Consider the following 20,264-nt stretch of genomic DNA (forward strand, 5'->3'; position numbering starts at 1 on the left):
GTTAAGCACCCTAACCTGCCTCAAAAGACATTACACGACGTAACAGATAATAAATCCTCTGTTCCAGTGTACCGAGATAGCGAGCTGGAAGAAAATGAGAGTGTCGAGAACGAAGATGGACGAGACGCTTCTCTTTCGACGATTACGAGCCGCTGGGCTTTCGTACGATTTCCTTCTATGCGGTCGGTGAGGACGAAAGCCTTGAGAAAATCGCGTGGAACCGAGGTTAACGTCAAACTCGGAGCTTCGAGGAAACGACAAGCGTGGAACGCAGGATGAGGCGATCAATCGAAAACGCTTAAGCGGCACTGACAGTGGCGTAATACGGTGCACGTCGGGAAAGAAAGCAGGGAAAGTATTCGAACGAGGCGTAAACTCTCGAGCAATAGGAAACACGAGCTAATACAAACGTTTAATGCTGCCATTGGTCGCTAACAATTACGGATAAAACGTATAAAGCTGTAATCGTTACGGCTATCGACAAACGGCACACTTGCGCTATCATATATAGATACCGGATAATCGTAATATTTGCAAAAATGTGAAAACAGAAGAAGAAAGAAGTCCAAGTTTCAGAGAGAGAGAGAGAGAGAGAGAGAGAGAGAGAGAGATGGGGAGAGTCGTAGTGATAAGGAAGGATGAATATCGCGAGACAAGGAGCAAGAGGGATCGAAATACTGGAGAGAAATGCACGAAAAGGCGTTTTGGAGCGACGAAGAAAGAGTGGGGAGGCTCGCGGTAGAGAGAGGCGACGCATCGAAGTCGGCGTGCGTTAGAGGAAGAGGAAAGGAGACGAGCGCGAGCAGGAAGAGCGGCACGAGCGAGAGCCGGGGAGTTCGGGAGTACTCGGCCGCTCAGTCGAACGCGCGATTACAAGCACACGAGACGCGTGGGCTCTCTCTCTCTCGACGGCCAGACTGAAAGTGTTTCGTACGCGACCACGTGCCGGCTAAACCGCCGGAACGTAACAGAACGATACACGGCTTCAACCTATACAGTATACATCGAGTACCGAGTGACATCGCGAAAGGACACCGTGCCGGTTGCACGGCCGCGACCATTTTTCCCTCCGTCGATTTACTCTTCCACCGTCGTTTCACGAATATTCTTTCGACCCTGCTGAATGCACAGAGAGTGGAGTACGACGACGACGACGACGACCGTAACAGAGAACGATCGCGACTTGGAAGATTACGAATCTTCCGCAACGAGGACGGTGCAGTGTGTGGGTGGTTTGTCAGTTGGTGACTTGAAGTGAACACCGAACCGGAAGAGAGGACCGACGGTCTCTCGGTGACGATCGAGTAGAAGAAAGCTACGCGAATCAGCCAGATCCAGATGTCACGGGCGCGTCCTCGATCGGTGAGTGAGCATCATTACGCTTGATATTATGCTATTCAGAGGATGAATCGCGTATTACTCGCCGAACCATTCGATGTTACATCGAAAGATTATATCTAGCGCTTCGTGAGTTTCTAATTTAATTAGTAATACGATGCGAGCAATACGTTAAGGGCTAATAATTCTCTAATACGTAATTCGCGTTATCTTTCGGTAATGAGTTTCTCGAAGAATTTTTAATCGATCGCGTCTGCGAGCTATCAACCGGAAACGCAAAGCCAGTAGACGAAGCTAGTAGCGCAACGAGAAGGCGTTTCTTTTTTTTTTTTTTTTTGTTTTTTTCAGCGAAATTGGTGAAATCGAGGCAGAAAGGGATCATTGACCGTGTACGGTTTAAGACGGACTAGGACATCGTTGAAAGTTTCGGCGAGTCGTGGAAAAAGCGTCGGTTCTCTTCGAAACGACCGACGACGTCCCAATTCTTTTTCGCAAGTTTTCCAAAGCGTTTCCGCGAATCGCATCGAGTGTGCCATCGAAACGCATTAACCGTGCGATTTCTATCGCGCCTAGTATTCTTGGTACATTGTTTATGTTCCTAGCAAAACACGTCGGAACGAACAGCCTATTCCTTTACTTGGAACTAAAATAGACGCGTAAGATTCCACGTTGAAGTTAAAGCTAGCCGCGCCAGTCAATATTTAACTTTTCCTTGGGGTATCTTTCGCACCATCTATCTAGCTCGAAATCCAGCCACGCAGATCCTATAGTCGCACTATAGAGTTCGCGGAATTTACGTTCTTACGAAGTTTGACTTCTTTCTTGTTTCCATATCTTGTAACTTTTCCTTCGTCTCTACACCGGCCTGCATAAAAATTATACCATGTATACAGCTATGTACAAAGTTGGAATCGTTTACGATATCAATAAGATGAGTAATAATTAACTTTGTAGAGGCTACTCGCGCTATGTTTACGTCTTAACGATGCGTCTTATCTTCGTTTAATCTCTCGATGTTCTTTCTCGTCGACGATGTTGGCTTCTATTAAAAATGTTAATAACCGCGAAGCTCTTCGTGTTCGTTAATTATACCAGAACGAGAAAAAGAAAAGAGGAGTCTACAGGGAGAGGGGAGAAAGTAGCGACGAAATTAGGAACATTATTGCGCGGTTTCTGGTTACAGAAAGTTAGCGTAAAACGGGTAAGCGTTATGATTATGTAGCGTCACGTTGAACGTATTTATAACGAATCGCGGAAATCATAATTCCGAAGAGACGTAAAGACTATGCCGCGAATTACAGAGAAAGTCCCGTGGAGCTGTGCATACACGCTCGCTCGCTCGCTCGCTCGCTCGTTCCTGTGTGCTCGATCGCGAACAGTAAAAAATGCACGTTCGATGAAAAGTGAAATTAACGAAATCGCTGTCGAATTCATCGTTTACGGTCTTTTACCATCCATCTATTCTTGGTTATTCGTAACGATCCCTCTCCACCGTCTTATCGTTCCAAGACTCTTTTCTCTTCCTACAATTCCACTCTTTAGATTCGCTTGATCTCGCAAAGAAAAAAAACCACGACGCAACGTCTGGTATTTCTCTCTTCTCTTCGACGTGTATTTTTGCGGCCTGTAAAAAAAAAAAAAAAAAAAAAAAAGAAAGGCGCAAAACCGGTGGAAAAAGAGCAGACGATTTTTCCAGGTTGTCGGTTAAAAGGTGGCGCGATCACAGGGACGATTATTGAGCATTGTTGGGTCCAGGTTGCGATAGAACGAGCGAGTGGGTAATGCTGTACTGTTTGCGCCGGCCCTGCGGGGTCTCTGACCGCCCGTCCGCGCCTCTCAACTCGACTTGCTTGTCCATGCTCTGTGCGGCCTACCTACGGCTTATGGCTAAAGTCACGTCTCCCTTTCCGTCTCTCCTGCGAGACTCACTTGGACGAATTTCACGAAAGCCACTCTTCTCGCACGACAAAGGGGAAACGAGAGGAGCCCGGCCGGGTTTTTCCTCTTTTCCGACTTCCTTCCTCGTGGATCACGTCCTCTTCTACGTTTACTATTAGCTGACACAGCTTCTGTGCGTTCTGTGCTGAACTGGCCTCTTCTGCGATCGGTTCGTAAATTTCGTTTCGACCAGTGCGCATTTTTTTTTTCTTTGATAGAGGGAGAACGTGCTTCTCAGCGTTTTTAAATCACGCTCAGGATGTCGCGCGTATACCACAACCAGACAGACGTTTCGTGGTTCCTGAAATAAAACAAGCGACGTAGAGTTGTCTCGTTTTTAGCGAACACGCTAGCCGGACGTTTCGTCTTTTTGAAAATCGCGCCGCGCGTTAACAAGGCTCCGGTTATCGAATCGCCAACAGGATTTTAGAAAGCACGAAGACAACCGTGTCCGTCGTTTGTTCACACGGCATACGGATTTCTTTGCTAACGAAGGATATATTAGCAGCGACGGTAAGAATTGTTGAGGATTAATAGTCCACAATGGTTTTTTGCTCTTATGCAACGAACGTTACACCTCCTTTCGCTACATGCTTTCTAGACACACCATTACATGATTTTTCGACGAGACAAGAATCGACGAAAGGCATCGTTCTTGCGCGAAATTCCATGAATCTTGATAAGATACGGCTAAACGAGAGGAGATCGTTATGCCTTGTTCGAAGACAACGCCAAAAGCAAGACCGTTCGCGGATTACGTAACAGATTTGTTCTGCCGAATTCTTCGGTTTCTCTTTGTCGCAGATACCGATCTCACGCAATTTAAAATCCAATAAATCTCGTTTCTTTTTCTTCGCTTTACGACGTGTACGCTTCCTAACCTTTTTCTATTTTTCTATTTGTTATTCTTTTTTCCGTATATTTTCTTTTTCCTTCGTCTCGTAGACAACTCGTATACTACCTACCTACTCGTATACCAAGGCTCAACGACTCGGGCTTGTCTTTCACGCGTTACGTATCGCGATTTTCCTCTACCTTCTACACACTTCGTAAACAATTCCCGTATCCGGTACACGCGCACACGATCATTGATTATCGGAACTTGGCCGACTATATTGCGGACCATTCTACTTGCTCGATAACTCGCGTCACCTACTACTGTCCGATCCTATACCTATAGCATCGTTTTAACGTAGGCGTCGCACGTGGGTGCGCATTTTTTGTCACCGATACTGGACGATTAAACGACAATGAGACCGAAAAAGAATCTCGTACGTAATTAGGCCATTGTCTGGTGGAAAAAGAATATTCGTTGTCGACGAGACGAGGAGATTGTCTGCTTGTAATCTTCGAAGTTCATCTGGTTGCACGGTAATATTTACGGTATCCGTAGATAGCAAACACACAGAAAGGCGCGAACGAACAAACGTTGAAGCGTACCTTCGTTAAACAGGGATATAGGGTAGCAGCGTCAACGACGTGCATGAATTTTTGATGCTGGCATAAGCGTAGCACGTTGCAAGAATTTCAAGCAACGCTCAACGTCATCGCGTATGAATTTTTAACGCAGTCGCGATCGCTCGCTCGCTCGCTCGTTCGTCCGTCCGCTTGCTCGCTCGTTAAGGACAGATATCGGTTGTTCGGTAACAGGAAAAACTCGAACGTGAAACGAAACAGGCCGGACAAATGGGAAAAATATCCAAGATGTAACGATTCGATTCGCCAACGGTTTCCTTTGACAAGGCACAGAGACTGGAGATTTTACGAACACCCGGTATTTTGCGGTGTAACGCGCGTACATGCACCGCGGTGCAGCTTGTGTACATGAACAAACGCACACAAGCACGATGCCAGTGAACCGAGCATTATAGTGCCCTGCAAGAAACGTCGGCCTGGTGCATTGACCGCGGTTGACCACACGTCATCGAATGAGTGACGTCACAGGGTTTGCAGCATGAAAGCTACGTCACGGTTGGTTGCATCCTCGAAGATGCATCCACGAAAATATTTCCTTTTTCTCCGTTTAGAACTCCTTGGGAAGAATCCAATCGCATTCAGCGCCGGCTAATACCTGCCGCGTTTCTTACGGCCAAAGTTTTTCCGCTTTGGCGCACGGGTCGTGCGCCATCGAGACAACTTTGACGTTTCTCGCGTTTCCTGACAAATCGTTCGAGTGTCAAATTTGATATTACAAAAGAATGGAAGAAAATATCGTCCATATAGGAAGGATAATCGATGGTATTCCTTCGTTATCACGCGTTAAACCGAGTCCAGGGCGGTTTATCTCAAACAGAAACGGTCGAAACGGATGACTTATTGCGCTAGCGGCTGGCTAAATAATTTTTTTGCAGCACGTGTAACTTCCAATTCATCACGGTCGACCGCGGGCTATACGGTGCGCGCATGAATAGTTAACGAACAGGCGTAGGAGGACCAAGATTTTCCTCCGACGACGACTATGCGCACGATGTACCTGCGTGTATAATAGCACGGTTATACATAGAGCCATGGCTATACCTTTCTGAAGTATATGTAAGTGCGGGCGAGTTCGTTCCCTCGAACGAGTAAATCAAGTCGCTGGTCCGCGAAGCGGTTGAATGCCGCGAGCTCGTAAGACTGGCCAAGAATGGTTCGATATTTTTGCCAGCCCCTTGATCCATTCTTGCCGCGCATCCGCGCTATTCATCCCGATATTACTGGTAGCGTTCCCTTCGAACGTCTGATTCTCGTCTCGTTTCTCTCTCTCTCTCTCTCTCCGCCGTTCTCTTTTGACGACGACCTTAAAAGAATTTGTAATTCAAACTCCGCCGGTATTTTCTAATCGTGAAATCAACGAATAAGCTTCGTGTTTCGACCGAACGATAGAAAACTTTCTAAAAAGATGAACGATTTTCTATCGAAAATATTCGAATTATCTCGATACGCGATATCGTAAATATTTATCGAGATACGCATTCCAATCTTTCCCGATAGAACTCTCGAGCTTATTTTAATAGCCGTTTAATGGTGAAACGTCAAGTTTTTATCGTATGTTTGTTTGCTTTCTTTTCTTTTCTTTTTTTTTTTTTTATTCGTTGAACCTGTGAGTGTCACGAGCTTGGAACGTTTGGCTCGAACGATCGAATCGATACGGGGGACCATTTAAGTGACTGCATCGACCAACGTGCAAGGAGGCAGCGCAGCTACGAGAAAGTATCTGGCAACTTTCTCCGGTGGGTTTAGTTTGCACCACGGGTCACCAGGCACGGACATTAAGAGCGAACGAACGCGAGCCACTCGTGTCCGCGAGCGTATTTCCGAGAGAGTCTAGCGTATTTGTACGATACAACTTCTTTCAGAGCGACCGCTGGAAATATTCTTTCCGTTGCGAATTAATCGTAAAATCGTATTTTAACTGGATAAGAAAGTATCGCACAAAGTGGACACGAATTGGCCAATGTTGCCTCTGAAGAAAGCACAATGACACGCGTGAATTCCAAGGGCCGCGGTTACAAGCCATTGAGCAGGTAGATCGAGTGCCAAGAACAAGATTTTGAAAGTCTTGCCGCGACGACGCGTTGCTACGATTAAACCTGGATAATGGCTTCCGAATGCCAAACGACGCGAGGCGTTCATCATCTTCCGCTAGGGAAACGCCAGTTTGCTGAAACTGAATCAACTTTGCTCGCGAATCCACTTCATCGAGCGTTAACGCACTTTCTTTTTCGACTTAATTTTCATTTTCATGTCGGGTAAGTCGGTTAAACGAAAGTTAGTTTTAAACGAAACATCTTTATAGGATGACGAAAGATGGTCCCAATTTCGTCACAATTTTCTTTCGCTGTTAAACGATGTCGTAATACCGTAGGATTTTAAATTTTATCGTAGTCGTAATCGATCGCCTATCGACCGATGGTCACGAGAATCGATCGATCCTTCTGAGGTCGCGTATTTATACGTCCACGAAAGATCGTTACGTAGAAGGTTGAGTAACGCGTTTCATATACGAAAGTTCCTTCTCGTCGTTCTCATTATCAGGTGCGTTGTGACTCGAGCCGGTATTAGGCAATCGACACAGAGACCAACGTTAACATTGGCCCAAATATTGGCCAGTGGCCCCGTATGTACGGTTCACCGTCTGCGGTATTCGGCGACCGGAGCGATAGTCTGTCTCCTTCCCCGACTTTATTTCTACCGGCTAACCATCAAAACGATGTCGTTGACTGACACTGGCCCACTAATCGTACGTTAACACCGATCTTGGACCGAGTGGGTTGTACGAACCAATCGAGGAGAACTGCGTACGCCAGTCTGTTTTCGGGAAGGTAAAAAGTAAGAGTATTTCGCCACTACGATTAACAGTTCAGTTTCGTTTGTTCGCGATATATTTTACTCGCAAATTTTGGTATTCCTCGTTCGATGGAACGATGGTTCTCGTAGAGATACGGAAACGGTAGGAGAACGTCATAGTTCTTCGACCGTTTCAACTTTCTCCTGAACGCTGCGCAAAGCCAGCGATTTAACGTTGACTCGCTGAAATTTCGGAAGTAATGGCGAATTGCGCTGGAAAATGGCAAATAACAGGTATACGTATTCCGAGTGTCGGATTAATCCGATCTCGTATCACGATCGCTCTTCGATCGGTAGAATCTTTGTCAATCGGCCAGGTGAAAAGCGAGAGTGATCGGGAGCGGCAGTACGCCGGTGTTTTACGCAAACGTGTGCGGTCTGGCTGTCTTTGGGAAGCCGTACGCGAACCTCTGGCGTCAGAAACGAGGGAGAGAGGATTTTTTTTTTTTAACCTCGTTAAATTGACTACGTTCTCGCAAGCACTTATATCTGCTTCGCTAATGGGGCAACGTCCCACGCGTGAGAGCGCGGGAGAGAGAAGCGAGAGAAAGAGGAACGGAAGTGGGGATACGCAGAGTCTTTGAGGTGCATTTATTTATATATTAGTAGAATCCATTGCTTCTTTTCCGATGCACGGATGTCTCCGGTAGCGGACGTGGCAAGTTTCGTGCGAGTTCTGGATCCCGTCGGAACGATCGCGCAAGGACGGGGACACAAGGAGGCGGTACCCGCAGAGGTTACCGAATTTATGACTTGGAAGCCGAGCACGCACGGCCAGAGAGAGAGAATGAACGCGTGAGAGGCCAGTGAAAGTTTATGAAGTCTAGTACGGAACATACACCGATGACGAGTCGGCGCGAACGTGTGGCATGTATGCGCGCGGCTTAGTCGTGCGATGCTTTAATGCGTGTGCAAACCGCGCTATCAGAACGCGTGCGATTCTTTATGCGTCAGCTTTGAATGTCACGGAGTTAGGAGCAACCAGAACGAAGCGATCAAACGCTCTTTTATTTCCTTTGTACACACACGGGTACGTGTGCAGTCAGACACAGAAATTTACCATCGACCGGTCTCTGAGCTTTTTCTTCGCGAAGGATCTATGTAGATTCGCCTGTGTGTATAGGGAATAGATGCGTGAAGGATACTTTTAATTATATTCTTCATTTGTATTAACGTCGCTATGCAACGACGACGCTTATGCGATAGCGATTCGTCACGTCGAATAGAATTGTTAGTGCTTCAAAAATAGTCGAGAGGAGAAGGTTTTGGTCGTGGAATGATGGCTTAATCTTTGAGTTCCTACTCAAGGTCGTTCGTTCCCGGTGAAGACGATTACAAGCAAGGTTCCTCTATCTCTTTTTCTTCAAAGGACTTTTTCTCCTCTCCCCTCTGTCTCTGTCTCGCTTTTTTCTCTTTCTCCCGTTCGACTGGCAAGTTCGGGTGCCTCGACACGAGGAACCAACGTGGGCCCAAAAGGCCCCCGAATATTTATGTCACGGCAAAGTCGAGGAGAGCCGAGACCTTGACTGTGTGCCGCCGCCGGCCTTTTCGCTACGTTTAAATGTTAGAAATGTTTGCTTCAGATTCATGAACCAACACGAAGGTCGATCGTCACTTCCTAAATCAGATTCTGCCTTTTTCGATGTCTTCCACCATCGGTCACTTGACTGATATTCTCGAATCTTCTCTTTATATTTTTAATAATCACGTTATTTAACCGAGCGATTCTACGAAAGATACGTCACGCGAATAGAAACGCGAGCCAATTAAAAGGTTCGTTATATTCTTTTTTTCTCTCTTTTTTTTTTTTTTTTAATTAAACGACCGGGGAAGATATTTCTTACGAGAGACGCGGTGACTCAGCCCGGAAGCGTAGAACGTCTTCGTCCTCGGCGGGAAACCGCGGAAAACGCGCGAAAGTCGCGTCGAGGACGGTTGCACGGTATGGTAGCCGGTTAGAAGAAAAGACTTGCACTTTCGTTAGAAAGTCTCGGGAATCGACTCCGCCATCCGTGGCAGCCATCTAGAGAACCTAACCGGTGAACGTGGATTAACGCTGCCTGTCTGACCAAACTCGGAGTTCCACTACTCAGTTTACCCTTAGCCCTACATACGCTGGGTCCCGCGTTTGCCTTTTTCTTTTCTCTACGACACGGCGCGAGTGGTACGTGCAAACGTTACCTCTCGGAAAAAACGAACGCGATGATTTTTCTATTCTTTTCAAAGAGATAAGAAATACGGTGGAACAAATTCACCGCGCTCACCTTCTGATGTTAATTACAGCAATTTGCAATAACTTGCGATAACCGTACTTGAGCGATCAACGCTTTCGTATCGTATCGGCTCGTACGATCATTAATAGCCTCTTAATCTGGCATTCGCTTTGGCTCGCCGTGTCGTACAGAGATAACAAGACGATCAGCCTTTGGATAGCGTTTTCCGTCAGATATAAATTCACCGGCGAAGAGGAGGAAAATTTATTCCGCTATTGCGTGCGAATCGCGTTTCAGAGGAACTGTCGAACGAAAGCTACGGTACGTTTCTGTGTATCGTGTGCGAAGAGTTTTGCTGTCTGTCCGTTGTACGAATAAGTAAACGCACGATTTGCCAGCTCGTATGATTTTCAAACGGTTTTCGATAATATGAGCGCCGCGACGTGCGTTTCGTTTTGTTCATCGTAATAACAAGGCGTGTAAATAGTCATTTGAATGCCAACGCGTTCTGCACACGCTTGGAGAGAAACGGACGTCGGTGGAGGAGGACATTGTGTGCCTTGTTGCATTGAGTCGCACGGTGGTTACATTCTTGTACACCCTCGCGTCCATGAAGACATATATTCCGTTGTACATACGCGCGACAGACACACATATACGCGCTAGAGTGCCTCTTGAATATAGAACAAATTACACATGGAATGTATATTCTGTCTCGGCTACGGCTCGCTCTAAACTTCTCACGTGTACACGCGCGAATCTATGTGCGTACTTATATTCGTAGCACGGAGGTGATATCGCGTTTAGAGTCGGCCGTGTCGCGCCAAGCCTCGACGGGACTCGCCGTGGCTATTCTTAATTCAAATTCGATGCCTTTATTCGCCTTTTAAAAGATCCTACGGCGCAACAGGCACGAAACAGTATACGTAGAAATAAAAAGAAGAAAGACATCGGCGATTCCACTTTCTCGTTAGCTCGCGCTCGGGATTCCGGTTATAAAATAGTCCCGCGAAATGCTTCCGTGCGACAGCGATACACGGACGATACACGAGATCGTCGAAGCGCTCTAGAGAGGCTAGAAACGTGTGCGCGCTGGCGAGCCCGCACACGCGAGAAACGGAGCGACAACGGTCGCTCCGGCGATGTGTGCTGTTCGCAACGTGTGTATACGTGCGTGCATGCGCCTGCTGGGTTTGCGAGAGTGTGCGACTCGGTGGCCGTGGCTATGGCCTTACGAACCCCCACCAGCCAGCCGCTCCGAATCCACACGGCGTGTGTACCCCCCGTACTCTATGTACATAGATCCATAGAGTCGGACAAAGACGCAAGATCGATGAAGCGAGAGCGAGACGGACGAAGGGGGCGAGAGTCGGACAGAGAGAGAGAGAGAGAGAGAGAGAGAAAGAGAGAGGGAAGAGTACTACCGTTGGTACGAAAGAGAAGGAAGAGGCGCGAGTTAGGAGTGGAATGGCAGAGGGGAATGGCGAGGGGGAGGAGGAGGAGGGAGAGTGTCGCGAGCGTGTCTAACCTAGGATAGTGGCGTTTAGTGGCGGCTAGGCTAGGCAAACCGAGACTCGCCGCTCGCGCGTTACGTTCAGTGTTCCCTCGCGCTTCGGCCAAAGACTCGCACGCCTCGTGTCACGCAATCCGTCGTCGTCTTCTTCTTCTTTCCCCTTCGCTACGAACCCCTCCGGGTGCAAGAGAAAGGATTTCGAGAGAGCCGGCGAAGTCGAAGAGGAAAAAAGACCACCGTGAAACGCGAAGCATCGCGAGCGTATAATCGTATCGCCACCATTAAGCGGCACACGAGCTTCCTGAATTTCCCGCGGCCGACGGTGTACCACGGCTGCGCGTCGCTCTGCGCCGACCGGACGATTTTGACTCGAATCATTGCGCGCGGCATCGTCCTCGTATTCCACGTTACGAGATCGCTTGTTTTCGTTGGATCGTCGAGAGCTATGGCCGCCTTTTCCTCGATCGCTCGTGGAACGACAGTTACCGATTGTGCGTGCGTGTAGAACCGCCATTGTCGCATCGAAAACCAAACTTTGTTTTTTTACACGATAACTGTATCGATGCGTGATTGTGCGCGCATCTTTACCGGAATACCGTAAATCGTGCGCGACTCGGGTTCCTCGCGTCTCAAGACGTTCTATTTCGTCTGTTTTTTTTTTTTCTCGTGCGCGTGCCTGACGCGCACGAAAAGTTTGTTTACGTTATCTGTGACTCGGAAGAAGTGGAGTACGACCAAGTGGAAAGCGGGAAAAACAGACCTGTCTTACGGATACGAGACTGTCGTTCGTAGACTGTGTGTGAGAAGGTAACCGGTGTGCGTCGAGAGTACGTCCAGTCTGTATCGTCTGTATTTCCATCCACGTTGGGCATCGTAAATCGTTTTACGAAGGTAAGAGTAATTAACATCGATCGACTAAAACAATTAGTATACCGTATATATCGTGTCGTATATAAAGAGATGGAAGAACGAACGAAGAGGCACGCTCGCTTCCGTGATTGGTGACAGTTAGAGGTGGCGGTAAAGTCGAACGCGTTTGAATGCCACCTACACGAGTTGGTCTGACAAACGCGAAGCGCGAGACGCGAAGCAATAATAGCGATTTAACGAAAGCGGCTCGATCGAACGTCTTTGTCGGCATTACCTAACAGAATGTTTTCTCCGAGTAGAGGCGAATCTCGCGGACCCGATGACGGTGATGGTGGTGGTGGTGGTGGTGACGACTCGCTCGGCCGGGGTGAAAACGAGCAACCGGACGGTAATCGCATACGATCAAGGAAGTGATCACGCATTATAGTTCGGTGTACCACGAGATATCGGTTTACGTAAAAACGATTAAATTCTATGGTGTACGCTGGGTTTTCTGCGTCGCTTTATGGACGCAATTGTAAATAGCGTTTTACGAATCGATACGCCTCTCTTTTCAATCCGGTTCCTTCCCTCCCTTCCTCCCTCTCTGTAGCATAGACCGTACCGTAGTTCGCGTTACTATTGTATCGATTATATAAAATTATCGTAACCGTCTCTGACGATTCGAGCGAAGATAGCGCAGGCAGGGAATGACTCGTTGTATGCACGCGTCGATCCTTATCTTTGCGAAACGTACACGTATCGCAGGTACGATTGAACAGGAGAAACCTGGAGTGGTTCGCGTCTATGGTCGATTCGAGGGAAACACGGTGAATTTCATCGAGTCGATTGGAAGATCGTTCGGTTCGAATCGATTTTAAAGGGGACGGATAAAACGCGATTTACTCGTCGATGATCGAACAGAACTGGTCGGTTGGCTTTTCGTAATTTCATACCGCCGTATACGTTGCTGATCCATGTAAACAGACGTAACACCGAATACGTAGATCGCGTATGCACTTGTGCACGTACTCACGTGCGCAGAAATAAGACGCAACTATATTTCTTGCAAGTATTTTCAGCCCGGGCCAACCTTCGGCCCTCGCGACCGTCCCTCTTCGTCTTCCTTTTCTTTCGTCTCTATTCGCCTCTGTTTCCCGATCCCTCCTCCTACCGTTATTCGCTTGGCTTCGACTCAGAAGACTTCGCGACTCTTTAATATAGTTAAGAGATTTATAGTTTGCGCGCGAGTTTCGCGTTCCCTCGATCGCTCTCTAATTCTCTAGCGTGACCGGTTACGCGGTGACCTTCGCTGTTACCCACGGCCGAGGACCAAAATCGTTCGCTGTGTTTAGTATCGTATCGCGTCGGTATACGTTCGATAAATATCGAGATGCCGACGCGGCATAAGGGCCCCGTAGCCTCGCGCCCCATATAAACCAGCGTCCCTGAAGTTTGATACCACGTGGAGCACTCCGTAACCTCTTTCTCCTCCTCCTCTACATCCTCTTGCCTTCCACTCCGCTTCGATTCACTACGTCTCTTAGTCCTCTCTTTCGTGGAAAACTTACGATCGACTACTCGTTCCTCCTCCTTTCCGTTTCACCGGCTCTCTCTTTCCCATGAACCGAATATGATCGATGGCGGTTACTAGCGGAAAAGTATCGTCTTCCTAAAGATTCCGAGGAATTGAAATTCGCAGCTGTCTAGGCCGTTGAACGAATGTCCATATCGTTTATTGCTGGAATCGGTAACGCAAAGTTCGAAGTTTCCAACGCTTAGTGTGCATCCTGTTCTTTTTCTCGATCGATCGATCCTTATTTCCATGTTATGTTTTTGTATGAGATCAATTACGCGCGTTCGATAAGATCGCGACGTACGTAACGTCTGGTTTTCAAGAGCAAGGTCTGCGTTTGTGTTTACGTTTTCACGCAACCAGTTCGTTGTGTACATACACGCATACACGATATCCAAAAATAATAGCTGTGCAAGTAACGCTTGTCGTCAGCGGTGCAATTATTTTTTACCGGCTATGGAAAGCAAACGCAGTCGCCCTCTGATGGCTTCTGCGTGTTGCCCGACGATCGCGGCACGCGTTTATTTAACAATCTATCCGCGTGTTCGCGCTCGAAGGGCAAACCGGGATGTCGAGATATAGGTCGAGCGCGCGTTTCTGCACCTGCGCCTCGACCAAGCAGGAAACCTCGCGAGTATAGCCGTTTCTACGTACGTAAGCGAGAAACGCCGTCTCTTCTTTCCTCTCGAACCCTAACTCAAGGACAAGGAGATTCGAAGACCCGAAGGTGACACCTTGAAGGTGCCTCGGTAAAAGTAAATGACCTTAACGAGAGAGACGAAGACGAAGAGAGAAAGAAAAGGAGTCCCACGTACGTGCGACCTATCGTCCGTCTAGGTCTACGAACTCGAATTAGGCCAGAGCCTTGACTCTCTCGGATATATTGGCAAGTTCGAAGAGGGAGCCCCGCCCAGGGGCCCTCTCCTTCTATAGCTCCCCTCCTCGTTTTCCGAATATCCGCCCCTGCTTCGTTCATACGTACCAATGACCTTCGAGAGACTCGCGAACACGCCGTGGCCCGTAGATCGTGGACCTAACCTTTCTCGAGCCAGGGGCCCTCGTGCCCTGGCGTTCGCTTGACGTAACACCCGAGAACGATCGGGCCGCGTGTAGGTAGCCCCAGAAGAGAAGAGAAGAGAGAAAGAGAGACCGTGGTAAAGGCGGTCATGGTCAAGGGTAGCCCGAAAACCTACGAGAAGCAACGTACGAGGAAACGAAAATTCTCCGACATTTGCTCGCTTCGTGGTCAAAGTCGCCGCGTTGATGATCCGCCTTGATACCGCGAAGGTGGGTTAATTGCTCGAAAAGGAGCTACCTCGAAGATCTTTCCCACAATCGCGAACTCGAGTGGGGATTGTGAATCATTCGCTTGTATTATACATATACATGTACATATACATATTGGAGTATATAGCGGTTAATGTACAGCGGCTCGCATGCAGCTGCATAACAGGCGCGATCGTTCTCTCAAAGGATGAACCGATGGAACGATCGGTTTTTCGGTTTAATAAACATTTATATGTTGTTGCTTCAGGCATCCAATTAAGAAACGGTTCCTGGCGATGTCTTTGGCTCGCCGATTGTTTCGTTGCCGCGCAACTGCTATGAAACAGGAATAATGCTGAATCAAATGTTATTGTTACGCCGATTAAACAATTACTCTTCGGCTGGGTTTAACTCACCTTGAAACCGTTTACCTTCAAAACAGCAGAATGTACGATTAAGTATATGCCCGTTAAAACCGAGTGGCTTGCATTAATGCGGCTCGCATTTGTATCGTGTAGGTGTGACTTTTATAACGCGCAAAGAAAATAACGTTTCGTCAACGCGATGAAACACACAGCATGTGCGACATGTGCGGAAAAACAATCGATGCTTGATAAACTGACGGCATACCGATGATAAACCAAGCTTCCTGCGAAGGATGCGCAAAAGTAAATTATTAGCAACCGCTGATATTCGTTTCCACGAACGAGAACATAGAATTTACAAGTCGTTAGACGAGATTGTCCCTTACCACGTCGGTCGTAGCTATCGCGGCACGTGTAATTCGTTATCTTGCAAATTGTATGCAGAAAGAACGGCTTGTTTGCTCGCATCCATTATGTTTGCGATACCGTGCCGCGCGATTTTATTTCACACCATTCATTATGCAATCCGCCAACCGAAATTATTTTCGTCTCGAAGAATCTTGCCAAAAGGGTACGGAAAGCAGGCGCGTGTTACGATATTCTGCCAAGTACAAACCTTTTATTCATCTCGCTGTAACGTATCGCAACTTTCACGCACTGTTCGTCGAGATTAATGCCGGTTGCCCATTCATGGCGTCCGATCTTCGGAAACTACGCAAACTAACAGTTATTATCGCCCTGCCAGCGTCCTCCGGGTCAACGTCTAAATAGTCTGCGAAGGTGAAAATAGACGGTTGGAAGGCGTGCATGGAATTCTAGCAGGAGATTCTGCCGCGAAGTGATGTCACAGCTTGACCATCGGTGAGAGATCGTTCAAGTTGGCACTCTCAGCCCTAGCTGCGGCGCTACCACGACGATTCACGCAGCGCAATAAAAGCGGAAGGCTGCGTGAGCTTGGAAGGCCGTTCGCAGTCACACTATCTATCTATACTCTGTTCGATGTAACTTTTCGCGATTCTTTTACTTCCACCGTTCTTCTTTCCCTTTGCTTCCTTCGTTCGTAGTCTATTCACGATCAGGATCGCGTACGACGACGTGACTCGATCGAGACGTCCAACTGACCGTTTTTCGTACGCATAATGCCCTTTTGCTTCTTCTTCTTCTTCTTCTACCGCTTCTGCTTCTTTTTTTTTTCCTTAGCTCTCGAGCTCTTCCATCGATGCGTCGATCGCGAATTAAGAACGTTGATCCAAAATTCGAGAACGCGATACAGCGCGATCGAATCGTTCCGCATGATCTTTGAGAGAAACCGGTTTCGCGACACGGGAACGCGTAAAGGCAACGAAACATATAATGACAAAGATATATCGGAAGAGTAGCAAACAATCTTCGAATATAACTACGACGAGAATCGTTTCGTCGTTTACGAGTCCTATTTATTTCTCTTATAAATATGCGCGTTTCGCTTTTTCCCGCGTGTTCATCGTTATCCTTAGTACCTCGTAATTTCCGTGGCTAGTCGTACTGGTGAGCGATCCGCGATGAACGATATCGCTAATGAAACGCTCGTTATAGGAAGCTAATATTCGTGGCGTAATTAAAGTGGACCAAACGTTGCGTACTCGGTCGTAAACAATCGGATCTAATTGTGCATAAAATAGCGAAAGTTTCGTATTAAGTTCCGAACAATATCGTACCATTGTATTTTAACGTTAACGATGAAACTTTACGAGAGTTCGAATCCTTTAATAAATCTTGCGAGTCTTCATTCGGTACGATGTCGCGTATTGATCTTTGTACCGGCTTTGTTCCATCGCACGATAATCGAGCAAGGCGAATAATCGAAATCGCTTTTTAATGACACTTGTCCCGTATTTACATAATTGCATGGAAAACGCTGTTTCACATCGCGGGTGTCGTTAAAGCCCAATGTAAACACAATAATTGCCGCTATTCAGAGAACAGATCATTCTCTTCGCAATGATACCGTAGCTACGTAACGTAGATAAAGTGACAAGTTTTTTTCACCGACGCAGCTGTCACATCACGCTTTCACCAAGGAATAAAAATAAATCATTATTCCATCTCGTCCCTGTGATTCAATGATCGCGCAACGCTCGAACGATTGACGTCAACGACCTTCTTTACTGGATTCGTCGAACGTCCGAGCGGATTTCCAAAAGCCCAGGGAAGAAAGGCTCGTTCGAATTCGAAGATTGATCGAAGCACCCAATCGCGTTCCTAGTCCGATTGTTGGCCAGTCAACCGGTGACGGCGTTCCACGCGTGGAATTGTCAGCCCGTTGTTCCAGCACACGCGTATTATAAAACGTGTCTTTTATAGATCGTCCCCGGCTGATCGAGATCCATCGAACGCGTTGAAGAGTGTCCGTCGCCTTCGAGGAAGTTGTCCGACTTGCCAATAACCATTAAACTCGCTGCGGGACTCGAACGACACATACGCGCATGCTTATCAACGATAACCGAACTGTTGAACACTTCGCTGCTCGCAATTTATCGTGAGAAAGTTGTACGTTAATCGATAATACCTATGACAGAGCACGATCGAGATCCATTTGTCACAAGGTGTTCCCTACGAGAATTACCATGGCTACAAAAGGTAATTTGCATAGCATATTTCGACTGCAGATACCACTACAGATACTATGAAAATGAAACGTTTCGTTGGAAAATAAGCGTAAATACAAATATCTTTACCGGTCATCGTAAAACGAACGCGTTATTAACTAGGCGACCTGGATCGGATACACACTATTCTTTGCTCCAACTAAACGATTCGTTCGGATTTGCATATCCGAAAACGAATGACAAGAAGTTCGAGAAGGTAAGATTATTCGATGAAACACGAGGTCTCTTTAAGCGCGATTCGATCGAATCGACCGAAATACAGATTTTTACGATCAGCTTGCCCTCGAATCGATTTCTATGTAACGTAGAAATCCCCGAGAGCAGGCAAGGAGCTCCAAAAAAGCACGTCGAATCAAGGAAGGAGAGAAACGATCGGTCGATGGAGAGACAGAGAGCTTCGCCTTGCCCGGGGCACAAATCAAGGCCCTTCTTTGCTCTCGAAGGCCCCACATGACTCAACCTTATTATTATTGTTAGTTTTACACCGACACCGTCGAACGTTCTCGTCCGACGCTCACCAATACTCCGATACGTTCCTCGGCCTCTCATGTACACTCTCATCCTTCCATGTATCGCGTACATGTGCATACCGCGTAGAGAATGCGCGTGGCCGATGTATTGGTGCGTACGAGCTTCGACTAGGAAGTGCAAATCACGAGCTAACAGAATAGTATTCGCGGCAAACTCAACATTCCCACCTCGTCAGGGACGCTGAAGAGGTTATTTTCAACACTTTGCCCGCGGATCGGACACGTGTGCGCCTCCTCCTGCAGGCGTGTGGATGGCTACGAGCCCACGCGGTTCCCAATCAGCGCGGGAAACATCATAGTCGAACGTCTCGATTCGAATCGATGCGGACATTCGTTGACTTCGACCTGAGTTTCCACTGGTCGTCACAGCGATGACAGACGTTCCTACAAGATCGCTCTGGTACTATGTCGTCGAAGAATTTGTCGAATTCTCGTCCGTGAAATTTCACGCGTTAGATCTTTTCCGTCATTTGCGTCATCCTAACTCGCGAAATTCGTCGATGCTTGTATAACGATTTTCGATCTAATTTGGTGCAATAGATAAACATTGGAATTTGCAGCGGAGAAGCGAAGTAGAATATAGATCGGATTTGGAATTTGATACGCAGAAGCGTACGTCACTTTTTAAAGATACGTTTCATCGTAGAAATTCGTTCTTCGATAAAGGGGCCACGGATTGGAAAGCAGTGCAGTAGTTTTGCTGGTCAATTTCAATGAATAAATAACTATAAATAAAGAGATAAACTTGGTAAACATCGCGATATAGAGCGGCGAGGAGTAAAGTAGAGAATAAATCAGATTTAAAATTGGACGCATAAATGTATCTGTCGCGGAACGACCATGCTTCGTCTTCGATAAAAGGTAGATTGGCAGGCAATCTCGTGGCGTAGTAGAGTCGCGCGTAGATAAAGATCGACGGTTCGTTTAAGAATGAAACTCGCTGCTGGTTCATAGAACGCGGTAATCTCTTATTCCCCCGCTCATTATCGTTTAAATTCGAGGACAGAGTGCGATCTGGAATTTTCCGCGAGGTCTCCCGTTTCGTTTCATTTTGCCACGCGACCTCGCTTTGTTTATAGACTGCAAATCGTTTTGCAATATCAGTTAAAACGCTCGAGTATCGACATCGTTGTTTTTTCAGTAAATATTTTGGAAACGATGATCGTCGACGCGAACCGACGCGTTGCGAAATCTCCAAGTAACTCGATCGAAATAAAATTAATCCGCGGCGATTCCGCGCGTTTCAAACTGCGTGCAAACGAAACGCGAACGCGTTAAATTGCTTCGATTCCGAAAGTTTCACGCTCAAATTAAATCAACATTTTCCGATATCGAATATATACCATCGTATACAGTATGCGGTGACTCTCGTAACGGCGAATCTCGATCGAGTTTATCGTTTATACGAAATATTCTGGATGAATTAATCGAACGAATTGCCGGATCGATTAGTTGAATCGTACATCGTAGTGGTAGTATAAAACCCGATACCTGTACGGTATCGATGTGTGTCTGTTTTTCTTCGAGTCTTCTATCACGTTCGCGCATTCATAAAACCATCGGCCCTCGTGGACCGGCCTCGAGAGTTTCTACGATCGTCATTACGCCTCCAAGGCGGTCGCTTGTCGGCCCTGGACCGTTGTATACCTCTATAGTCTATCGTCTAGCGCGAACGAGCGAGACAGATTGATACAGGCGA

General features: G+C 47.2%; 1 protein-coding gene across 3 annotated transcripts in view; it reads left to right on the forward strand.

The window, feature by feature from the left end:
• Positions 1-20,264, forward strand: part of Eip74ef (Ecdysone-induced protein E74) — a 143,644-nt gene continuing 123,380 nt past the window's right edge. For 2 of the 3 annotated variants that reach the window (XM_072022883.1, XM_072022885.1), the window contains exon 1: positions 11,358-12,222. The gene's annotated coding sequence lies outside the window, so the exon portion shown is untranslated. Of the gene's footprint in view, positions 1,363-11,357; positions 12,223-20,264 lie in introns of those variants that run through there. The other variant, XM_072022884.1, reaches the window with a different exon arrangement.

The sequence above is a fragment of the Bombus fervidus genome, chromosome 3, assembly GCF_041682495.2.
Source record: "Bombus fervidus isolate BK054 chromosome 3, iyBomFerv1, whole genome shotgun sequence".
Taxonomy (NCBI): domain Eukaryota; kingdom Metazoa; phylum Arthropoda; class Insecta; order Hymenoptera; family Apidae; genus Bombus; species Bombus fervidus.